Genomic DNA, 11,787 nt, shown 5'->3' with positions numbered 1-11,787 from the left:
TCTGTATGTGGGGTATCTGTGTCTTTTAAAAATTCATTTACTCACTTTACATCCCATTATCAGTGTCCCCTCTCTTCACAGTACCCCCTTCCAAAGGTTCTCCCCCACTTCCTCCTCCTCTTCTCATCTGAGAACAGGGACCTCCCCTCTGGGTATCACAACCTCCTCTTCCTCCTGGCAGTTAAGTAACTGCAGGACTTGGTGGATCCTCTCTCACTGAGGCCAGACAAGGCAACCCATTTAGGGAACAGAGTCTACAGACAGGCAACAAATTCAGGGAAAGCCATCGCTCCAGTTTTTGGCAGACCCACATAAAGACTTCTGCTACCTATGTGTTGGGAGTTTAGGTCCAGTCCATGTTCACTCTTTGGTTGGTCGTTCAGTCTGTGGGAGCCTCCAAGAGTCTAGGTTAGTTGATTCTATTGGTCTTCCTGTGGAATGCCTATACTCTTCTTCCAGTCCTCAATTCTTCCCCTCTCTCTTCCAAAAGATTCCCAAAGCTCCAACTAATGTTTGGTTGTGATCTCTATACTTGTTTCTGTCAGATATCAGGTGGATTTCTCAGAAAACAATTATGCTAGGATTCTGTGTGCAAGCATAATAGAGTGTCTTTAATAGTGTCAGGGATTAGTTCTTGCCCATGAGATAGGTCTGAATTTAGGTCAGTCATTGGTTGGCCATTCCTTCCATTACTGCTCTATCTTTGTCTCTGCCATCTCATAGGCAGGGCACATTTTGGGTTGAAAGTTTTGTACCCAGGGTGCGTTGCAATCCTTATCCCTTCTCTAGAAGTCATGCCTGACTGCAGGAAGTGACCAATCAAGGATCCATATCCCCCATTGCTAGGATTTTCAGCTAGAGTCACCCCCATAGATAACCTGGGGTCTCCTTTTGCCCCAGGTCTCTGTCACTTCCTAGAGATGCACTCCTCGCACTTCTGATTTCCATTCTCTCTCCCCTGCTTTTCCTATGCCTGGTTCCCCCAAAAATCCACTCTCTTACCCATCACCCTTTCCATCCAGTTCATTCCCTCCATTCATCTCAATATCTATTTTGTTAATTGCATTTTAAAATCAGCATATAGAAAATATTATGTAAGTATTCCATGTCAACAAGGGTATAAGAAGTATTTCATAAGTAATTGTGGTGGATATTAAGCAAAATATGAACATATTAAATTTTAAAGAGGCCAAAGTTACTACATATATGGTTAGAAGAGATGCTGTTTTTATTACATTCAACATGAAGAAAAACATTTATACATTCTATGAAGTTAAATCATAAAGGAATGTGTTAAACGAGTGAACATATCACACAATTTTATTGTTTTTAAAGCTCTATTGCAAACCTTTACACATTGAAAGTTGTGAATGCTTAAACTTATGTGAGTGTGCTTTGTTGTAAAGTTAAAGTTTAGATACAGAACTTTATGTTGTATCACAGGGGATACATCAGGGAGTTGTCTGTTGCCTTACCTATCTTCCTTCCTTTATTCCTAATGAAGATTTATCTTACTTGCAGCTCTTGCTGTGAGAGACTGATCAGAAAATGCCTGATTGTATATAACCCAGAATCCATTGATGAAAAAGATAAAAGATAAACATCTCTAAATAGTGTACTTAATCCAAACTTTCTTGTAGATATTAACACTTGAAACAAAATGCAAAAACAAAAAGCAAAATTCCTAGAGTATTACCACATACAGGACGTAGTAGCTGTAGGAAGCATTCTCAGGTGATTGTAAACTTCTGCACCTAAGACCAAACTGCATCCCTGAAGTTGTAGATTTATTTCTTTGGCAAGAAAGTCAGTTTGTCCCTTGACAGTTGTGTCATCTGTCCATTACTAGAGCAATGGCCATGCTTTATGAATGTGAAGAAATAAACACATATCAGTTTTAATTTCTTCGTAGAGTTTCAAGAAGAACCTGAAAGAGAGTTTATAACATTCTAGAGATGAAGTAAAAGAATTTAAATTAGCTGGCATCTTTATAGATGTTATTAAAATTTTCTGCCTGCTCTTAAGATTTTTGACTATTAATACTATGAATGAAAAGAAAGACAGTTATATAATGTCCACCAACCCCCAAAGCCTGAAACATTGTGAGAGCCTGTCTTATTTCTCCTTAACTTGGGTCTCTGCATTGCCCATCTAAATTCTTTGTTTCCCAAGTAGATCAGAGGACTAAGTGAGGGTGTTACTCTCATGAAGAAGACCAAGGAACTTTCTGTACTTACTCTAGTAAGCATGTAAATAAAATGTTCAGTTTCAAGAACAAAAAGAACCATCAAATGGGACCCACATGAACCAAAAGCTTCCTTTCTGCCATCAGTGAACTTTAGCACACTGGTAACAATGCAAGCAATAATATAATGGATTCCTTGAGGAATCACTGCCTAAGGAAAGTAAATGCTGAGATGTGTTTTTCTAGGGATGTTGTATCCAAGAAAGTAGTTTCCACCAGGGCAGACTTCTCACACACATAAATTGTTCATTCTGTCATGGCTACACAGGGATGGCTGAAAAACCAGAGTGGTCTGAATTGTGAACACCATAGAACACCATAGAACTACAGATCCAGGCCAAGGCAGCTAGCTTCCAGAGAAACTTTGGGTGTGTGACAACTCCGTACTGCAGGGGTCAGCAGAGAGCAGTGACAGGATGCCACTGTCAAACACACTTTGTCCAGTCTCAGAACAATGTAGACATGGATCACACAGCATAGATGATTGTCTCCTCTGGGCCTTTGAAATTCTAGACTATCTGAGGAACAACACTTGTCATAAAACATAGGTCTATGGAGGAGAAATTGGGGAAATACATGGATGTGTGAAGTTTGGAGTAAAAATGTCACAAGTATGATCATTGTGTTTTCTATCAGTGTCACAATGTCAATGACTGAGGTGGCCAGAAGACGAGCTGAGTGGAGCTGAAGCTGGTCAGGGAAGCCTGGTAAGCTGAAACATTCTGGGCTGCTAAAATTGGACTCTGTCATTGTTTCTTTGAGTCATCTTTTTGATAATTCTGACTTTAATCCTGTAAGAAGAACTTTAGATAATAAAACAAATCAAAAAGAACAAACTGAACAAACTATTTCAGCAGTGTGGTTAAAAGAGCAAAATACAGATGTAAAACAATACAAAATATTTAATGACCCATCAGATAAAATGAAATATACATGCACTGTGAAAACAGCAAACACAAAATGTATTTGCTAGATTCGTATAATTGATAGAAGTTGCATTAAATCTGGAGTTTGCTTTTGATAGAATGACTCTTTCAAAATGAGCATGGAATGTCTTTTCATCTTCTGATAGTTTCTTCAATTTCTTCCCTCATTGTCTTAAACTTTTCACTATAGGAGTATTTCACCTTCTTAGATTTAATCCAGGATATTTTTAAGACTATTGTGAATGGTATTTTTCATGATTTCTTCCTCAGTATATTTGCCATCTGTGTAGAGGAAGGATACTATTTTTGTGTGTATTAATTTTGCATCCTGCTTCTTGGATGAATTCTTATTGCTATAGGAGTTTTCTGATAGAAATTTTAGAGCATTTCGTATGTCAAATAATATCATCTGTAAATAAACATACTTTTAATTCTTCCTTTCTTATACATAAATCAGACAAATGGCCTTCATTTGTCTGATTTATCTTGCTGTGATTTCAAGCACTGTTTTGAGCAGGAATTGAAAGAATCCTTCCTATTTTCTTATTTTCTGATTTTAGTAGAAATGCTTTTGAATTTTCCTCCTATTTAGAGTTATTTTTAATATGAAAGGCTATTAGTAATTGATAGTATCTGGGAATGAGAAATTTTCTTTAAGAATGTGGCTACTTGTAATTGAAACACGCTCCAGGGATTACGACATACCCCAGAGTATACACAGCCACAAAAATTGGACGGAGTGGGTTTTAAAAACATGAGGACACAAACTTAGGTGGTTATGGACTTGGGAGTAGTTATGGGAGGAATTGAAGGAAACCGAATATGATCAAAATATAATGTATAAAATAATAGAATTATATATCACAAACACATATAAAACATGTGCCAAGCTGTCTGTCAAATACAGATAATTTGTGTGATCACATGAATGGAAAACAAAATGATGACTACAGACATAGATTGGGGAAATGTACAAGATATAAACATAAACCAAAATATATACAGAATAGACAAGATTTTGAGGCAGATCTAAAAATATAGTTTTAGAAACAAGGACAGAATAATAATCAGAATTATAAACAGGAACAATTATATAATGACTCAATATTGTTTTGTTTTAGTATGTAATTAATTACTGAAGGTGCATGGTATAATAACCTTGAGGAAATTTGAGGAAATTCTCTCTATGAGTCACAGGCTTGTATGGTAAATATTCCTCTCCAGAAAGGCCCAATTCCTAATCCTCAATGCTGTGTTTTATATATATAAAAAAAAAAAGAAGTCAGGGATATATTTGGTGGAGGAATGATATGGTGTGGGGGAAGGGGATGACTCTGTGGGTCTGTGCTGAGGCATCCCTTCCCCCTAAGGTACCAGTCACAGGATGGTATAGTATAGAAAAGAGTTTATTTAAGGCATAGGGAGGGGAGTTGAGGGGGGGCCAAAGAGAGAAGTAGAAGAAGAAGGAGGAGGAGGAGGGGGGAGGAGAAAGGGAGGAGGAGGAGGAGAGACCAGCTTTGAACATGTGGAGAGAAAAGGGGAAGGGGAACGGGGAAAGAAGAGACAGAGAGGGAAGAGGGTAGGAAAGGAAGAAAGGAAGAAAGGAAGAAAGGAAGAAAGGAAAAGCAAGAGCAAGAGAGAGAGGAGGGGGCAAGCAGCCCCTTTAATAGTGAGTCACACATACCTGGCTGTTGACCAGGTAACTGTGGGACAGAGCCTACACCAAATGCCAACACTCAGCATGCAGGTTATTTTGCCTGGTAAAAGTTCTAAATTCTACAGCTTTTTTTTTTTGTTAAACTTTAACAATAGACAAGGATCTGCTAAACAAAGAAGCTAACCAATTTCACAAAACTAATAATAAATCACTAAGCTATATGTTAAAAAAAATACTGGGTTCATTATAAAGAGAAGCCAGCTCTGGATTTCCTCAGCTTTTAAACAAACTTCCTTTTACTTTTCTTAGAACAAGAGAAAGATTTGCCAACCTTCCAAAAGGAAAAGCAATCCAGTCTGTATGAGGATGGTTAGCTTATGCATGACTACCACAGACACACACACACACACACACACACACACACACACACACACACACACACATTTCTGCTGTCTGCATCCTAGAGTGTCCAGGTGCACACCAGGTGGGAAAAAATAAAGTGAACCCAGTAACCAGTAGGTCAGCAGAATCTTGGTCTGTCTGCAAGTGAGTTGGGGGTTCCTCCAAGGATTTCAGTGTTACAGTTCTTTTAGAAGGTACTAAGGGAAACAGCAGCGTGTGCATGTGTTTTATTCAGGGTGAACAAGGGCTATAAAAACCTTAGAGAATGGGGAAGGGTTTTTCAGGTGAATTTACATTGATCGAGGCTTAAGGTACCAGGAATGTCTCATTTGCATGGAGAGGCATTCCAGGTGCTGGCTGGGCAGGTTATTATAAGGATAAAAGAGTTGAAACCTTGATTTCACCAAGGACTGTGTGACATTCCTCAGGTAGAGGACGTGGGGGTCAGGCCCCCCCATAGATAAGGTCAGGTAGAGAAAAAGAAGCACCACTGGGGATGGAAGTCCCCCATTTATGCTAAGCCCAGGGAGCCCATGGAAGACTATGACCTTAATAACAGTTTCCCAAAATCTCCCACTATTTTCTTTATAACAAAGAGGTGTCCTCACAGGTTCTGAAAGCCTTATAAGCTGTATTTGAGGAATCCATGGTCTGATAGTGTACCGTACCATGATTGCTGGTATGGTAGAAACCTGTCATTGGAAAAATCATCTAAGGCAAGGATCAAGCATCAAAATAAAATACAGCTTAATGAGAGGGCTAATAAGGGGTAGGAGCCCAGATAACAAATGGTTATTGAACCAACTTAATTGCGCATTCGGTTGAAATCTCAGAAGCAAGTCTGTACGAGGTTTTTTTGTTTGTTTGTTTGTTTGTTTGGTTGGTTGGTTGGTTTTTGAGGATATTAGCATTGATCTCAAACAATATTGATTCAATTACATACCTACAGTATTTTTTTCCAGTACTATTCAATTCACTGCCACGTTGACACAGGGGGTGAGATTTTATTGCAAGTGCATCCCTAAAATAATCATAGATTAATTACAATCTCAAAGAGATTCTACAGTTCCATTCTACATTGTACAATTGTACTGAAAATAGTATATCAGCAATGGATTAATGCACACAATCACACCAGGTCATTCACCTCCCTCCTACCAAACGTGGTATTAAAAGTATCAAGACTCTTTTCATATTTTCGTGAAGTTTATTTTAAGTTATAGGTACTTATTACTGAGACTGTATTTTGTGCACATGTGTGTCTATAAATACACATATGAAAGTTCAAAGATCTGCCCCTAGAATCCTTGTAGGTTAGCTGCTGTGTCACATGTGCATCAAAAGGTGGCAGAGAGGAGAGAGGGTATGTCTACACTTAGTGTTCTAACCTACAGACTTCTGAGTAATTAGTAGCCTAGCATCCCTAGAAAAACAGAGAGCCTGAGACAATCACCAGACAATTGCAATGGGGCCTGACCAGATAGATAGCCTAGGATGAGCACCAGTCGTGTTCCCTGAAGTCCTGAGCAGGGGCAGATTATGTCCCAGATGACCCTTTCCTGGAGCCACAGGGCACAAGCAGGGTACAGCAATCCTGAGATCACTCCTGAGATGACCCTAGACACTGAGATCCCAGGTACCACTAAAAGGAGCAAATAAGTGTACAGTAATGGAAAAGAAAAAGAAACAGAACCATGTGGGCACAATAAAAACAGACAGAAATGGAGACTCACATAGTGAGGAACAGCCTGATAATGAGTAGCTAGTAATGCCACCTGAGATCATGGTGGGATTCTGGCCACCAGGGTCCATGTTTTGATCTCTGGCTTTGCTGCATCAAGGGTCTATTATCACCAAATGCCAGGCAGATGTCCCTGGTCTGGGTGGGTTGCTGATCCTAACCCTTCACTGGGAGTACTGCCTGACTACAGGAAGTGGCCACTTAATGATCTATGTCCCCCACTGCTTGGACTTTGAGCTAGAGTCATTCCCATAGACAACCTGGGGCCTCCTTCTCCATGTCCCAGGTCTCTGGAACTTCCTAGAGCTGCACATCCCCCACTTCTGATTCCCGTTCTCTCTTCCCTGCTTTCCCTACACCTGATTCCCTCCCAACTAACTCCCTTCCCCATCTCCCCTCCCATCCAGTTCCCTCCCTTTATCCACCTCAATATCTATTTTGCTAAATGCTAAATACTATGTAAGTATTTAATGTCAACAAGGCTAAAGAAAGTATTTCATAAGTAATTATGGTGGATATTTAGGTAATATATGAACCTTTAAAAATTTTAAAGCGCCAAAATTACTACATATATTGTTAGAAGCGATGCAATTTTTATTACATTCAACACGAAGGAAAAACATTCAGACAATCTAGTAAGTTATAAAGGAATGTGTTAAATGACTGACAATTATCACATAATTTTATTATTTTTAAATCTCTATTGAAAATATTTACACATTGAAAAATATGACAATGCTTGATTTTGCATGTGTGTATTTTTTTATAGAGTCAGTGATTAGATGTATTTTAATTTTTTTAGTTTTATTTATTTTTATATGACTATACTGTTGCTATCTTCAGATACACCAGAAGAAGGCATTGGATTCCATTACAGATGGCTGTGGTTGCTGAAAATTGAACTCAGGACCTCTGGAAGAGCAGTTAGTGCTCTTAACCACTGAGCCATCTCTCCAGCCCCTGTCATTAGATGTAAAGATGGATGATAACAGCTATTTCAGACTCACAAGGGATACATCAGGAAGTTATTTGTTACTTTACCTGGGTCTTCCTTTCTTTATTCTGAATGAAGACTCATCTTTGCAGCCCCCTGAGTGAGACTGATCAGAAAACACCCAAGTGTGTATAATCCAGAAGCACCTGATAAAAAAATGATAAGGATAAATATCTCCAAATAGGATACTTAATGGAGACTGTCTAATAGATCTCAACACTTGAAATGTAGTGCAAAGAGGAAACCCACTCCCTAGATACAAGACCGTATTAGCCGTAGGAAGCATTCTCAGGTGATCTTAAACTTCTGCACCTGTGATCAAAATTACCTTCGTGAAGTTGAAGATTTATTTCCTTGACAAGAAAATCAGTTTGTCCCTTGACAGTTGTATCGTCTGTTCATTGCTAGAGCAACAACCGTGCTTTACCAATGTGGACAAATAAACATGTACCTGTTTTAATTTCTTCATAGAATTTCAAGAAGAACCTGAAAGAGATTAAATAACATTCCAGAGAGGAAATAAAAGAATTTAAAGTACCTAGCTAGTATTAAGATGACTCTATGACCACCTACACCTTCATAGGCATATGCTTGTCCCATGTGAGGATATACGATATAATATATATATGTATATATATATTACATGCTATATTATATTACTGTATTAAACCACTATATTATATTATATATAGTATAAATATATGTTAGCATGGAGCAAGCAAATGCACATGTATATGTGTATATGTAATATAGTACATATTATGTAGTATTTATATAGTTAGCTATATATAGTTATAAATGCACATAGAAAGGAAGCTGTATTAAGATTGTTGTGGTGAGTGGTGGGGGATGAGTGGGATTTTGGTACATGATTTGAAATTCACAAGGTATCAATAAAAAGTAAAAAACAATTTTTTAAAAAGGTTAAAGTGTAGTATTTATCAAGTAGCTGATTTACTGAATACCAAGAAAGAGGGAATAGTCGTGAAAAAGTAGGCTCTGTGTCCAACTGAGACATATGAGATAAGTGCAAAGCCGTGAATCATTTCAACATAACATAATAGTATATTTCAGAAAAACATCATGTTCTATTGTACAGTGACTCATGTCAGCCAAGCTTACGCTCTTCATACAGCACTGTTCTTAAATGGCAAAGTTCTCTAGTTTTACCTCACCAGTTTATAAAATGTCATAGATTATTCTAAGAATTCTACTGTGTAATTTATAATCTGATATCAATGAGTCTCATAAATGGCATTTGAGAAAAAACTGACAAATATTCTTATCTAAACTAGAAATAAACTATCAATATTGGATGAAATAAATGTGAGACCAAGACTTCATTCTTCTGGCACTAATATCAGACTACTAGAGAACGAATATTATTCTAAAATGTTCAGTATTATCAGCTCAGTGCCACATACCGGAGAGCTCAATTTAATCCTGTCTTTCAATTAAATATATTCCTCTTACTTAAGTATTTACTTCAACCATAATAACCATCAGAAATATGTTTGCATGTAAAAACACAAGGCATAAAAATTCATTGAGTTATCTGACTTCTCCCTACTATATTAGTTTGAGTATCTACAATTTATACTTTATCCTATATTACAATAATGGACACCTGGCAAGTTTTGTTATTCAAAAAAGAAAGAAAAACACCTTCACCAGGTATCCCTCTTTTACATTCCCTTTCTATTTTTTCAAACCTATTTTAATTTCCTAAAAAGAAAAATAAAATTAAGTATAGAGACTTGAACAGGCAACAAATATAAGCTCTCTCCATTGAAAAGACAAACTAGTCAATTACCTTAGTCATCAGGTGTATGTGAATGAATATTATAGCATTATGCCCTTTGCGTACCACCAAAATGCCTGAAATTAAAGGACAGAGAGTATAAGTGTGACCTACATGCTATACATCTGCCTGCAGAGTGTCAACATGGAGTGCAATGGATCCATCAACTCTGGAGGCATTTTCAATTTCTGAATAAGCAATCCTATTCCAAGAGCTACTATCAAAATACTTACCTTTTTATTTGCCTAAATATCTATGCAAAACCCAAGAAGCATTTTTTTGTTAAAGCTACAACTCAGAAACACAAAACAGTCATTAGCACGGTAGCAAATAAATGGTTTATGGCATATTAAAATAACAAAATCCATGAAAGAACCAAGATGCCCTTCAACAGAGCAATGGATACAGAAAATGTGGTACATCTACACAATGGAATATTACTCAGCTATCAAAAACAGTGACTTCATGAAATTCGCAGGCAAATGGATGGAACTGGAAAATATCATCCTGTGTGAGGTAACCCAGTCACAGAAAAACACACATGGTATGCACTCATTGACAAGTGGCTATTAGCCCAAATTCCTGAATTACCCTAGATGCGCAGAACACATGAAACTCAAGAAGATGACCAAAATGCGAATGCTTCACTCCTTTAAAAGGGGAACAAGAATACCCTTGGCAGGGAATAGGGAGGCAAAGTTTAGAACAGAGGTAGAAGGAACACCCATTCAGAGCTTGTCCCACATGTGGCCCATACATATACAGCCACCCAATTAGATAAGATGGATGAAGCAAAGAAGTGCAGGCCGACAGGAACCGGATGAAGATCTCTCCTGAGAGACACAGCCAGAATACAGCAAATACATAGGCGAATGCCAGCAGCAAACCACTGAACTGAGAACTGGACCCCCGTTGAAGGAATCAGAGAAAGAACTGGAAGAGCTTGAAGGGGCTCGAGACCCCATATGAACAACAATGCCAAGCAACCAGAGCTTCCAGTGACTAAGCCACTACCTAAAGACTGACCCTGGGCTCCAACCTCATAGGTAGCAATGAATATCCTAGTAAGAGCACCAGTGGAAGGGGAAGCCCTTGGTTCTGCCAAGACTGAACCCTCAGTGAACGTGAGTGTTGGGGGGAGAGGGGTAATGGGGGGAGGATGGGGAGGGGAAGCCGATATAGAAGGGGAGGGGGAGGGGTTAGGGAGATGTTGGCCTGGAAACTGGGAAGGAGAATAACAATCGAAATGTAAATAAGAAATACTCAGGTTAATAAAGAAAAAAATATGAAAAAAAAAACCCAAAAAGACAAAATCCAGTGTGGAATGAAGGGTTACTTTTCTATGAACGAGGGCTAAAATAAATCATTCTCAGAAAGATGTTGAATTAATGGTGGCAGAGACAAAAACAGCAACACAAAATTTTTCTTGCATCTTGTTAAATTTATAATAGTTGCACAGGGCTTGGTCAAACATATTCAAATGTGCTAATTTAGAGATAAAAGGATGGAGAACAGAAAATTTAGTTATGGTTAAAGAATTTAAATTATCTGAATGGTATGCATGTACACACCCATATGTTAAATAAATTATTGATTGAAATTTAACATGAAAACAGTTGAAATTCCTTAAACATTCTATATAGGCAGGTTATGAAGGCAAAAGTTATTACCTTTGGGTTTTTTTTCTTATATTCAAGTAACTGAAATATCAGAGATCACAGAATCTCCTTCTAAATGGCCTTCTGGGAAAGTTCAGCTTTGGATGCAATACAGCATGAGATTAATTGCTATATTGGGAGACCTGTGCCCCTGGAACATTTCCATCATGGTGGCCTGTATCCTTGAACAATCTCTCCTGATTTGCTAGTCTTCAGAGAATTGCAGTCTCAAATAGTAGCACCTACAATCAACACAGTGCTGAGGCACTGATTTTCATTTAAGGTAATAACACTACAAGCTCTCAGGCTCAGATTTCAATATTGTTTTGACATTATTATCCATATGAAAGAGTGAAGGAAATT

At 38.0% G+C, this 11,787-nt stretch overlaps 1 non-coding gene across 1 annotated transcript; it reads left to right on the top strand.

Moving 5' to 3' along the window:
* Positions 1 to 6,521: 6,521 nt before the first annotated feature.
* On the top strand, positions 6,522 to 6,652 carry LOC120099023 (small nucleolar RNA SNORA17). Its single transcript, XR_015646069.1, has one exon. It is a non-coding gene; the product is annotated as a small nucleolar RNA SNORA17 (small nucleolar RNA).
* Positions 6,653 to 11,787: the final 5,135 nt, after the last annotated feature.

This window comes from Rattus norvegicus, chromosome 20, assembly GCF_021556685.1.
Source record: "Rattus norvegicus strain SHRSP/BbbUtx chromosome 20, alternate assembly SHRSP_T2T, whole genome shotgun sequence".
Classification (NCBI taxonomy): domain Eukaryota; kingdom Metazoa; phylum Chordata; class Mammalia; order Rodentia; family Muridae; genus Rattus; species Rattus norvegicus.
Note: the sequence above shows the minus strand (reverse complement) of the source record. Positions and strands in the feature narration are given on the sequence as shown.